The 10,000-nt window shown below is 39.5% G+C and overlaps 1 pseudogene; it reads right to left on the bottom strand.

The window, feature by feature from the left end:
* LOC136849844 (LIM/homeobox protein Lhx1-like) overlaps positions 1–10,000 on the bottom strand; it is a 96,886-nt pseudogene that overhangs the window by 41,013 nt on the left and 45,873 nt on the right.

The following is a 10,000-nucleotide window of genomic DNA, read 5'->3' as shown; positions in this document are numbered from 1 at the left end:
AACCGTGGCTGTGTCATGTTTGTTAGCCTATGTATCCAGCCGTAAATTCATTCATAAATATTTGTACATTTTTACAACACAGAGCCTATATAGACAGAGAGAAATATATATATATATATATATATATATATATATATATATATATATATATAATATATATATATATATATATAATATATATATATATATATATATATATATATATATATATATATATATATATATATATATATATATATATATATATATATATATGTATACACACACATATACACATACACATACGTACTATAAACCTTTGCACGTTTGTCAATGCTGAAAACCAAGTAAGAGTTCACTTTCATTTTCTCGCATAATTACAGAAATTATTTAATGTACTTACTATGCTGTATAGTATATAGTAAGAGTAGTTAAAGTCGGAGTGGCCCACTCCCGGGAGTGATAAAAATAGTTAACTTGTATTCTAATTTTCACAGATTTTTACGCAGCATTCTGGTTCATAAACTTTCGCTCTAATTCACAAATGTTGGCTCTAATTCAACAAACATGTGCTCTCATTCAACAACCATGTGCTCTGATGTTTGCTTTAATTCGCAAACGTTAGCTCTAATTCAGCAAACCTTTGCTCTAATTTACGAAAAGTGCGCTCTAATTCAACAAACGCTTACTCTAAATCACAAACGTTTGCTCTAATCCGCAAAAGTTAGCTCGAATTCAACAAACTTTAGTTCTAATTCACGACATTAGCTCTAATTTTACAAACGTTTGCTCTAGTAACAAACTTTTGCTCTCATTCACAAACATTAGCACTAATTCAACAAACGTTTGGTCTAATTCACGGCGCCATTGAAGGGTCCCGAATGCATTTTTTGAAGACGTCCTTCTTTTAATATGTTGTAAATATTTGATTGCGTTTCATTAGGTGTCGGGATCGCGTCGCCTTCCTTTGATCGTTGTTGAAATAAGTTCTCGTTTGGAAGCTGTTATCAATTGTTCTCTTATTAGAGTTATTTCTGATAACTCTATAAGTTAAACATTTGTATAAGCCGTGTAGTTTTTTTTTTTTTTTTTTGAAAACAGAAAAAAGGTTCCTGCAAAGTTTAGGAATAAAAAAATATTTGCACATTTTTTTTTTTTTGCAGTCGCTAAAATAACATGCATGTAGAATTTTGAATTGTCACATACGTTACTACGAAGCTTTAATAGCGAACAGATCAGTTTGCAATTAATGAAACAGTTCAAAAGAAAAGCCAAATCTATTTATTCCTCCATTTGAAGTTGAAGAAACCTTTTTTTTTTGTATACGAGAAGGAAAAAAAAAAAGGTATTTAGGTATTTTAAATCGGCTGAGCAGAACATTTAAGAAAATGAAATTTCGCAGAATCCCCTTTGCGAGGTACATAAACAAGACAATAAAATGCAACCTTATTATTCGCTCTGAAGAACCCCAATAGGCCCTTATGGCATCAGAATTCCCTCTGACTCTGTCCCTCCCTCTCTCTCTCTTTCTCTTGCTCTCTCTCTCTCTCTCTCTCTGTGCACCCCACGGTATTGGCTTCGCCAAGGAGGAAATAAACGGCCAAATTCTTTCCGCTTACTTCTTCGCTAACATTTATCGGATCTAATCTTCATAAAAGTCACAATAAACGCCACTAAGCATACCACTAAATCACTTTCCTCTCTCTCTCTCTCTCTCTCTCTCTCTCTCTCTCTCTCTCCACTGCTACTTCACCTCCTCTATTTCGACTACTATTACTGCACGCCTATACTTCCCCTTCCCCTCCATCCTGGGTATACCTCCCCTCCTCTCCTAATCCACCCCCACCTTCCCTCCCACGTGGTCCTTCTATATCTTGGCTGCTGGCGGTACACCCAAGGTACACCTACACCCAAGACGAGGGGGCTACACTGCTCAAACACCTACTACATCTGATGCTCAACCACGTGTAAGGGGAAAGGCTGGTGAGAGAGAGAGAGAGAGAGAGAGAGAGAGAGAGAGAGAGAGAGAGAGAGAGTTTGATGATGATTGATGAAGGCGAGAGCCCAAAGGTAAAATGGCTTAACATGCAACCAGGCTTACAGAAAGACAAGTGTACGTATTGATTGATAGATAAATATATACTCAAGATCATATATATATATACATATATATAGTAATTGACTCATTGTAAAATTTGAACGAAGAACTACTTAGTGTTTGTAAAATCGAATTTAATAAAAAAACAAAAAAAAAAGGCACCGTCAGTTGTAAATTTTACATTCAAATCTCTCTCACTTTCTATATTTTACAGAAGCTATCTGAAATCTAAATAATTTTACTGTCCTGGTGTGACTCACTGAGCAATATTTAAAGCATTTGTTGAGGCCAGTTTATTTATTTTAGTATAAACAATTGAACACACTAATGGCATTAGGCTGTTTATTGAAGATTTCAGGTGACTAATGACTTACACAGTATAAATCGTTGAAATTGGATGGAAAGAGAGAGAGAGAGAGAGAGAGAGAGAGAGAGAGAGAGAGAGAGAGAGAGAGAGAGAGAGAGAGAGAGAGGTTACATAAATAACGGTTTACACAGTATAAATGAGTGAAAATTGATGTTAAATTGAGAGAGAGAGAGTGAGAGAGAGAGAGGTTACATAAATACCGGCTTATACAGTATAAATGAGTGAAAATGGATGTTATGTTGGAAGAGAGAAAGAGAGAGAGAGAGAGGTTACAAAAACACCTGCTTACACAGTATAAATGGGTAAAAATGGATGTTAGATTGAGAGAGAGAGAGAGAGAGAGAGAGAGAGAGAGAGAGAGAGAGAGAGAGAGAGAGAGAGAGTAATAGGAGGTGATACATAAATAAAGACTCTAAAATACACATCCACCATCGTCCAAAAAAAAAAAAAAAGGAAAACAACAATGGCCTCTCATGAAAAAGCTGCACTGTGCCAACGCCTGGGGTGGGGTGGGAATGCGGGGGGCGGGGGGAGGAGGTCGTTCGGTAAATATTTGAATAGTCAGCTGAAAGGTAAACATATTCACCGGGACCAAAAAAAAAAAAAAATATTCTTGCTACAGTTTTTCACGGCTTACAAAGACTGACCAAGGCGTGATGGAAGTGGATGAGGATGGGGTGCCATTTTAGAATGGCGTTGGTTGTCGAGGAGAAGGGAAGGCGACGCCCTTGACTGGAAGCCTTCGAAGAGTCCAGAAACACGTCAGGAGAAGATAAAAACGTGAAGAAGGAGGAGGAGGAGGAGGAAGAGGAGGAAGGAAAAGAGGAGGGCTAATCGAAAGGAGGAGAAGGAAGAGAAAGGCGAATTAAAAGGCGATAGGAGGAGGAGGAGGAGGGGGAAGCGAAAAGAGGAGGAGGGATAAGCGAAAGGAGGAGAAGGAAGAAGAGAAAGGATAATCAAAAGGCGAAAGAAGGAGAAGGAGGAAGAAGAGGAAGGAGGAGAAACGAAAGGAGGAGGAGGAAGAAGCAAAGGGAGAAGAAGGAAGCGGAAGGAGGACGAGAGAGAAGAGGAGGAGGAGAAAGAAGAGGAGAGAAGCGGAGAGAGGAGGAGGAGGAGGAGGAGGTAGAAGCGAAAGGAGGAGAGAGGAGGAGGAGTAGGAGGAGGAAGCAAAAAGAAGAGGAAAAAGCGAAAGGATCAGAAGGAAGAAAAAGGAAGGCGAAAACCTGAGTAGGAAATGAAGACAGCGATGAGGAAGCAAAAAAAAAAAAAAAAAAAAAAAAAAAAAGGGGAGCAGGAATAAGGTACTCACTTACGGCCGCTCCTGTTGCAGAAGAACGCCCGGCCGAACGCTCGACCGACCGAACTCCCGAATTCCCGACCGACGGTGACGACGAAGCGAGTAATGTCGGTTTCACAGCAATTCCGGTCTCCTCGGGGGCGAAAGCCAACAAGAGCGGCTCCGGTGTCAAACGGGACCGCCACGTGTCACGAATTACGGCCGGGCCTTTCACGTGCAAGAGTGCGGAAAATGCGGAGAGAGGAGGCCAGGTTGTGTCGACGGGGCTACGGCATCGGCAATAATGAGGATGTTGTGAGGACGTTATACGAGGATGTTGTGAGGATGGGCACAACACGTGGTGTGGATGTAGGAGGCACTCGAGCGTGTGAGGGATGCTGAGGAGTTTTCTTTTTTTTTCGCGGCGAGAGAAGTTAACGTTAATTACATACTTTAATGGGCCATAGTGAGGTAATTACTTTTAGCTGATTATTTACGTCGCAGAAGATTTTTTGGTGCCTAATTAGGAAATGACGATTTGGTTATGATCACGTCACAGAAAATTTTAAGGTCTATAATCAAGAAATGTCTTTAAATTCATTGTTACGTCACAGAAAATTTTGGTGCCTAGTAAGGAAATTACAGTTAACTGATTGTGACGTCACAGAAAATTTTAGGTTCATAATCAAGAAATGGTATTTAATTGATTATTACGTCACAGAAAAAAATCTTTGGTACTAAAGTAAGAAATGGTATTTAACTGATTATTACGTTACAGAAAAATTTTTTTGGTACTTAATTAAGCAATGGGATTTAATTGATTATTACATCACAAAAAACTTTGGGTACTTAATTAAGAAATGGTATTTAATTGATTATTACGTCACAGAAAAAATTTTGGTACTTAATTATGAAATGGTATTTAATTGATTATGACGTCACATAATTTTTGATCCTTAATTAAGAAATGTCTTAGTTGATTATTACATCACAGAAAATTTTGAGTCAATAATCAAGAAATGTTATTTAGTTGATTATGACGTTACATAATTTTTTTGTTCATTGATTAAGAAATGTCTTAATTGATTATTACGTCACAGAAAATTTTTTTAATCCGTAATTCAGATATGTCTAAATTTATTATGACGTAGAGAAAATATTTTAATCCATAATATGGAAATTAATTTGAGCGAATTATTACGTTGTAGAAAATAATTAAGTCAAGGTCATGAGTAGGAGAGAGAGGAGAGAGAGAGAGAGAGAGAGAGAGAGAGAGAGAGAGAGAGAGAGAGAGAGAGAGAGAAGCCAAACAAGAAGTGGTCCATCAGGCACGAGGATGTGGGGGGTGGGGGTGTTAGTAATATATGGTTGGGGTATGAGAGGTGGTATACATATCACCCTATCATCCATATCACCCGCAGTTATGATGACTTGACTGCTGTGACGAACCGCTGGTGGATTGCATTACATTTTGATGGTGATGGATGAGACAGGAGGAGGAGAAGGAAGAAGAGGAGGAGGAGGAGGAGGAGGAGAAATAGAGGAAAAGGAGGGAGTTTTAACGATGGGAAAAGTCCCGTAATGGAAAACATTCCGACAGATAGGATTGAAAGCCAAAGGAGAAGAAAGTTTTAGTGAAAAAGCTGGTGAAAGATGTGGGAATGAGCATAGATGTGGATACATGGAGAGAGAGAGAGAGAGAGAGAGAGAGAGAGAGAGAGAGAGAGAGAGAGAGAGGAGAGAGAGAGAGAGAGTTAAAGGAGTGAAAAGTTTTAGTGGAACAGAGTTATGAAAGACTAAATTTTATGTGAGAGAGAGAGAGAGAGAGAGAGAGAGAGAGAGAGAGAGAGAGAGAGAGAGAGAGAGAGAGAGAGAGAGAAATATTTAATTCAAGTACACGAGATGAATTATGTATCAAGTCAAATTTAAATTATCAGTAATTATTGATATGGATGGAAATATGAATGGTCTTAAAAATATTTAAAGAAATTCTCTAAAATAGGTCTCTCAACCTAATTCAAGTTGAGAAGACTTCAAAGAATAAAAGCAAAGAATGAAGCCCCCCAAAAATAGGGAGGGAAATTAACCGCTTTAATTTGGGATGGGTACACGGAAGAAGAAGAAGAAGAAGAAGAAGAAGAAGAAGAAGAAGAAGAAGAAGAAGAAGAAGAAGAAGGGAGGAGGGACTCAAGAAGACAGGTTTAAAGCCACAAAAACGAAGTGAACATGACGTGAAACATAGCGGTCGTTCATCGTGCACATTTTCTTCTTCTCCCTGATCTACTACTGCTGGTGGAGACGCCGAGTTCATGTTTCTTCTCTATGCATTTAAGCCTCCCGTTTCTCTCTCTCTCTCTCTCTCTCTCTCTCTCTCTCTCTCTCTCTCTCTCTCTCTCTCACATAAAAAATTTAAATCTTTCGCATCTCCCTTTCCACTAAAACATTTTCTCTCATTTAACTCTCTCTCTCTCTCTCTCTCTCTCTCTCTTACATAAAAAAATTAAATCTTTCGTAACTCTCTTCCCACTAAAACTTTTTCTCCTTTAACTCTCTCTCTCTCTCTCTCTCTCTCTCTCTCTCTCTCTCTCTCTCTCACAGGAGCATACACCAGGGGACTGTTCTTGTGACAATTTCACCTGTAAGGTTAACGAATAAAAGCACGTGACGAGTGATTGACATTTATCAGCTCCTTACCTTATGTAAACAACAAAATGGCGTTCGTTTATTAATGGAACATAAATATAGTAATTCAAAGTACATGATGAGTGCTTGACATTTAGAAATCCCCGCTTTGTAGTAAACAGTAAAATGACGCTCGATAATAATGAAACATGAACATAGTTGGCAATTCAAAATACGTGACGAGTGATATTTAGAGGGGCCCCGTTTTATAGTAAACAGCAAAATGACATCTGTTACTTTATCTGTGAAGCATGACCCTTCGGACACAGTTTCGGTGGTGAGTCGACCATTTGTAAAACGACACCCAAATATTTCTGTACATGGGACCGTTTCAAGTGGCCTTTAGATTCTTCTGTCAGGTTTGTTGTTTGAAGGAGGAAGTGGCTCTTAGAGCAATGGCTTAGTTCTCTTTATCGTTGAACGAGTATTTAATAAAAACCCGGAGAATTTATGTCTAATTCCGTGAATTATTCCGGTTGTTTTAACAAGCACGTACCGATATGTTCTCGTAGAGCAGCTGCTTGTTTAACCCCTTCAGTCCTACAGTGGCACATAACTGTGTAAAGTTTGCGCGCGCGCGAGCAGAGCAAGTTTTTGAGTTAAGGGCGGGATCCCTGGGTAGTAGGTTGCTGAGGGTCGATGGCGCCCGTGAAAGGAAGGGATTGTCATTTCCTCTCTCTCTCTCTCTCTCTTGGCACTGACCCGGGAGGGCCATCTCCCCCTCCCCTCCCCACCCTCCCCCTTTTCCTTAAACCTGCTCTTCGACCTACGAGAAGTAACGTGAGAGGAGCAGAAAGGCGAAACGTTTTTCCTTCTTTTATTTTTCTGCAGCGCATTCTCGTTAATAAGGCGCATTCCTCGTCACTTTTCTTTTATTTTTGTTTATTTTGCTTTTCGTCTTGTTTTGTTTTGTTTCCGAAATTCTTGCGCTGTTGGACGTTTTTCCCTCGTTATCGTTTTTGAGTCTTCGGAAGATCATTCCTGGTCATCTTAAAGTGGTCTAAATCTATTCTACTCGCAGATATGACTTAACACTTTTTAAACACTATTATTATAACAAAATATGATGTGATTCACTTATTTATGAATGAGCTTTCATACAATCAAATACTTCATAATAAGTTTCTCTCATTTTGAAAGAAATGTGTATTCCTACGGCATACACAGTCACCATTGTATATATTTCTCAAATTCGACAGGTTCTTCTATGCTTCTGTCAACATAAGAAACTGTATTGAATGACTTCAGATTCCCATATACTAAAAGAACGACCTTTCTTAACATATTAATGAAAGGGCGTTCTTTTAGGATATGAGAATTTAAGTCACTGAGGTTAGTTTCTTAAATGTGCATACCGTATCATATAGATTTTTCCAAGCTTCTTTCAACATTTAAATTCCCATATACTAAAAGAACGACCCTTATTTAATATTGATAGAAGCACAGAAAAAACTGTAGGATTTAAGGGAAATAAATAACTTTGAATGTGTAAAACGTATTATAAAGTTTCTATGCTGATATCAGTATTAATATTATATATATATATATATATATATATATATATATATATATATATATATATATATATATTTCATGCATCCTCTTTCAACATTAAGGAGCCAAAGTATTGAATGTGAATTTTAAATTCTCATATATTGAAGAAAAAAAGTGGAAGGTTCGTTTTCAGCACAGATCATCGAGGACAAAGCGAAGACAAAGAAGACACCGCGGGCGAGAAGAAAAAGGGGAAAAAGGAGAGAAAGCGCTTTTAAAGAGGATGCTGCTACACGGTCCTTCTGGGCTATTGTCTTCTTCTCTCATACATCCCCCCCCAACCCCTTCCCCTCTCCTCCATCACCTCCCGTCCTCCCTCCCCTCTCCTCTCCTCTCCTCTTATACCCACTTCCTCCATCACCTCTCCTTTCCACTATCTCCCTTCCCCTCCCCTCTTATACCCCCCTCCTCCATCACCTCTCCACATTCCTCCTCCCCTCCCCCCCTCACAGACACAATTCCCCCTCCCCTTAAGGATACATCCTCCATCTCTTATACTTCCCCCAATCCTTCCCCTCCCCTCCCCTCCCTTTACAGACACAATATCCCCCCTCCCTCCCTCCTACAGGATACATCCTCCAACACCCTTCCCCTCCTCCTCCTCCTCCTCCTCCTCCTCCTACCACCACCAACACCAGCTCCCAATCCTTCCCCTCCCCTCCCCTCCTCCATTTACAGACACAATATCCCCTCCCTCCCTCCTTCAGGATACATCCTCCAACATCCTCCTCCTCCTCCTCCTCCTCCTACCACCACCAACACCAGCTCCCAAGTACCAGGGAGAGATCCCTCGGGGTAGGTAGTTCGTTCGCTCTGCTCCAACTTAATCGATGCCAGTGCTGGGTCAAACAAAGATTGAGAAACAACAGTAGCCCTCCCCACCTCCCCACCCTCTCTCTCTCTCTTCTCTCTTCCTAATTCCTCTAAAGAGGGTAAACATCAACAAATGCTTTCTCGTTTGGGACATTATAGTAATTCTCTGCCTCTGGTCATCTAAATATCCAACAGTTGCTTACAAATACATCTTATCTGTAAACACACACTCTTCATCCCCTGCTCCTTGGACACCTCCTTAAGGATTATATCCCCAAGTTTATTCTGGATTTATCTAATCTTTGTTTGCTCTCTCTCTCTCCCTCTCTCTCTCTCTCTCTCTCTCTCTCATGGGTGAAAAAGAGGAAACCATATCTACACTGATATTTAGATATATATATTGAAAACGATTTGCTAAATTGCTATCATGCCACGGTCTCTTTGATATTGAATATATATAATATATATATATATATATATATATATATATATATATATATATATATATATATATATATATATATATATATATCGGGCAGTAAAATTTTATGGAATTAATAATGACTTGAGGAGTAGAGGAAGACATGGATCAATATCAAAGGGGTGATGCAACATTTTTTTTTTATCTCACAACCTTAATTTCTCTGTCATAGATGTTTATCATTTTGGAATCATCTGACGTTTATTTATGTATTCATAATGTATTCTGACTGCTTACTGATTTGTTCTTAAACTTCTCTCCTCTCTTTTCTCTCTCTCTTCCTCTCTCTCTCTCAAAAAAAAAAAAAAAGTTTTATTAACTGTAGCTTCAGCTACTGCTGCTGTTGGTTTTTCGCTTGGGTTATATCCGCCATGCTCCTCTGCTCCTCCCCTTCTCCCCGCCCCAACACTTCCCGTCCTCGAGATATGAAGGCGATGCCTTGTCATCCAACCGTTCGCTGCCGGGCCTCGATCTCTCCCTGACCCTCAAGTCGTAGCTTAATGGAGAGGGAGGTTGATCTCCAACCTCACGGCCACCTCACCCTTACTTTGATGGATGGGAAACAGGTCCTCTATGTGTTGAGAAGGCGGAGGAGAGAGAGAGAGAGAGAGAGAGAGAGAGAGAGAGAGAGAGAGAGAGAGAGAGAGCTGCATGTCCATTGGGACACTGTACAGTTTTGTTAAAAGGCTTGAAATTTAGAATCCAGGTTCTCAAAATCTTTCAAATAGGTCTCTGCATTGAGAGAGAGAG

Source organism: Macrobrachium rosenbergii, chromosome 21 (genome assembly GCF_040412425.1).
Source record: "Macrobrachium rosenbergii isolate ZJJX-2024 chromosome 21, ASM4041242v1, whole genome shotgun sequence".
Classification (NCBI taxonomy): Eukaryota; Metazoa; Arthropoda; class Malacostraca; order Decapoda; family Palaemonidae; genus Macrobrachium; species Macrobrachium rosenbergii.
This window is presented reverse-complemented; position numbering and strand designations above follow the sequence as displayed.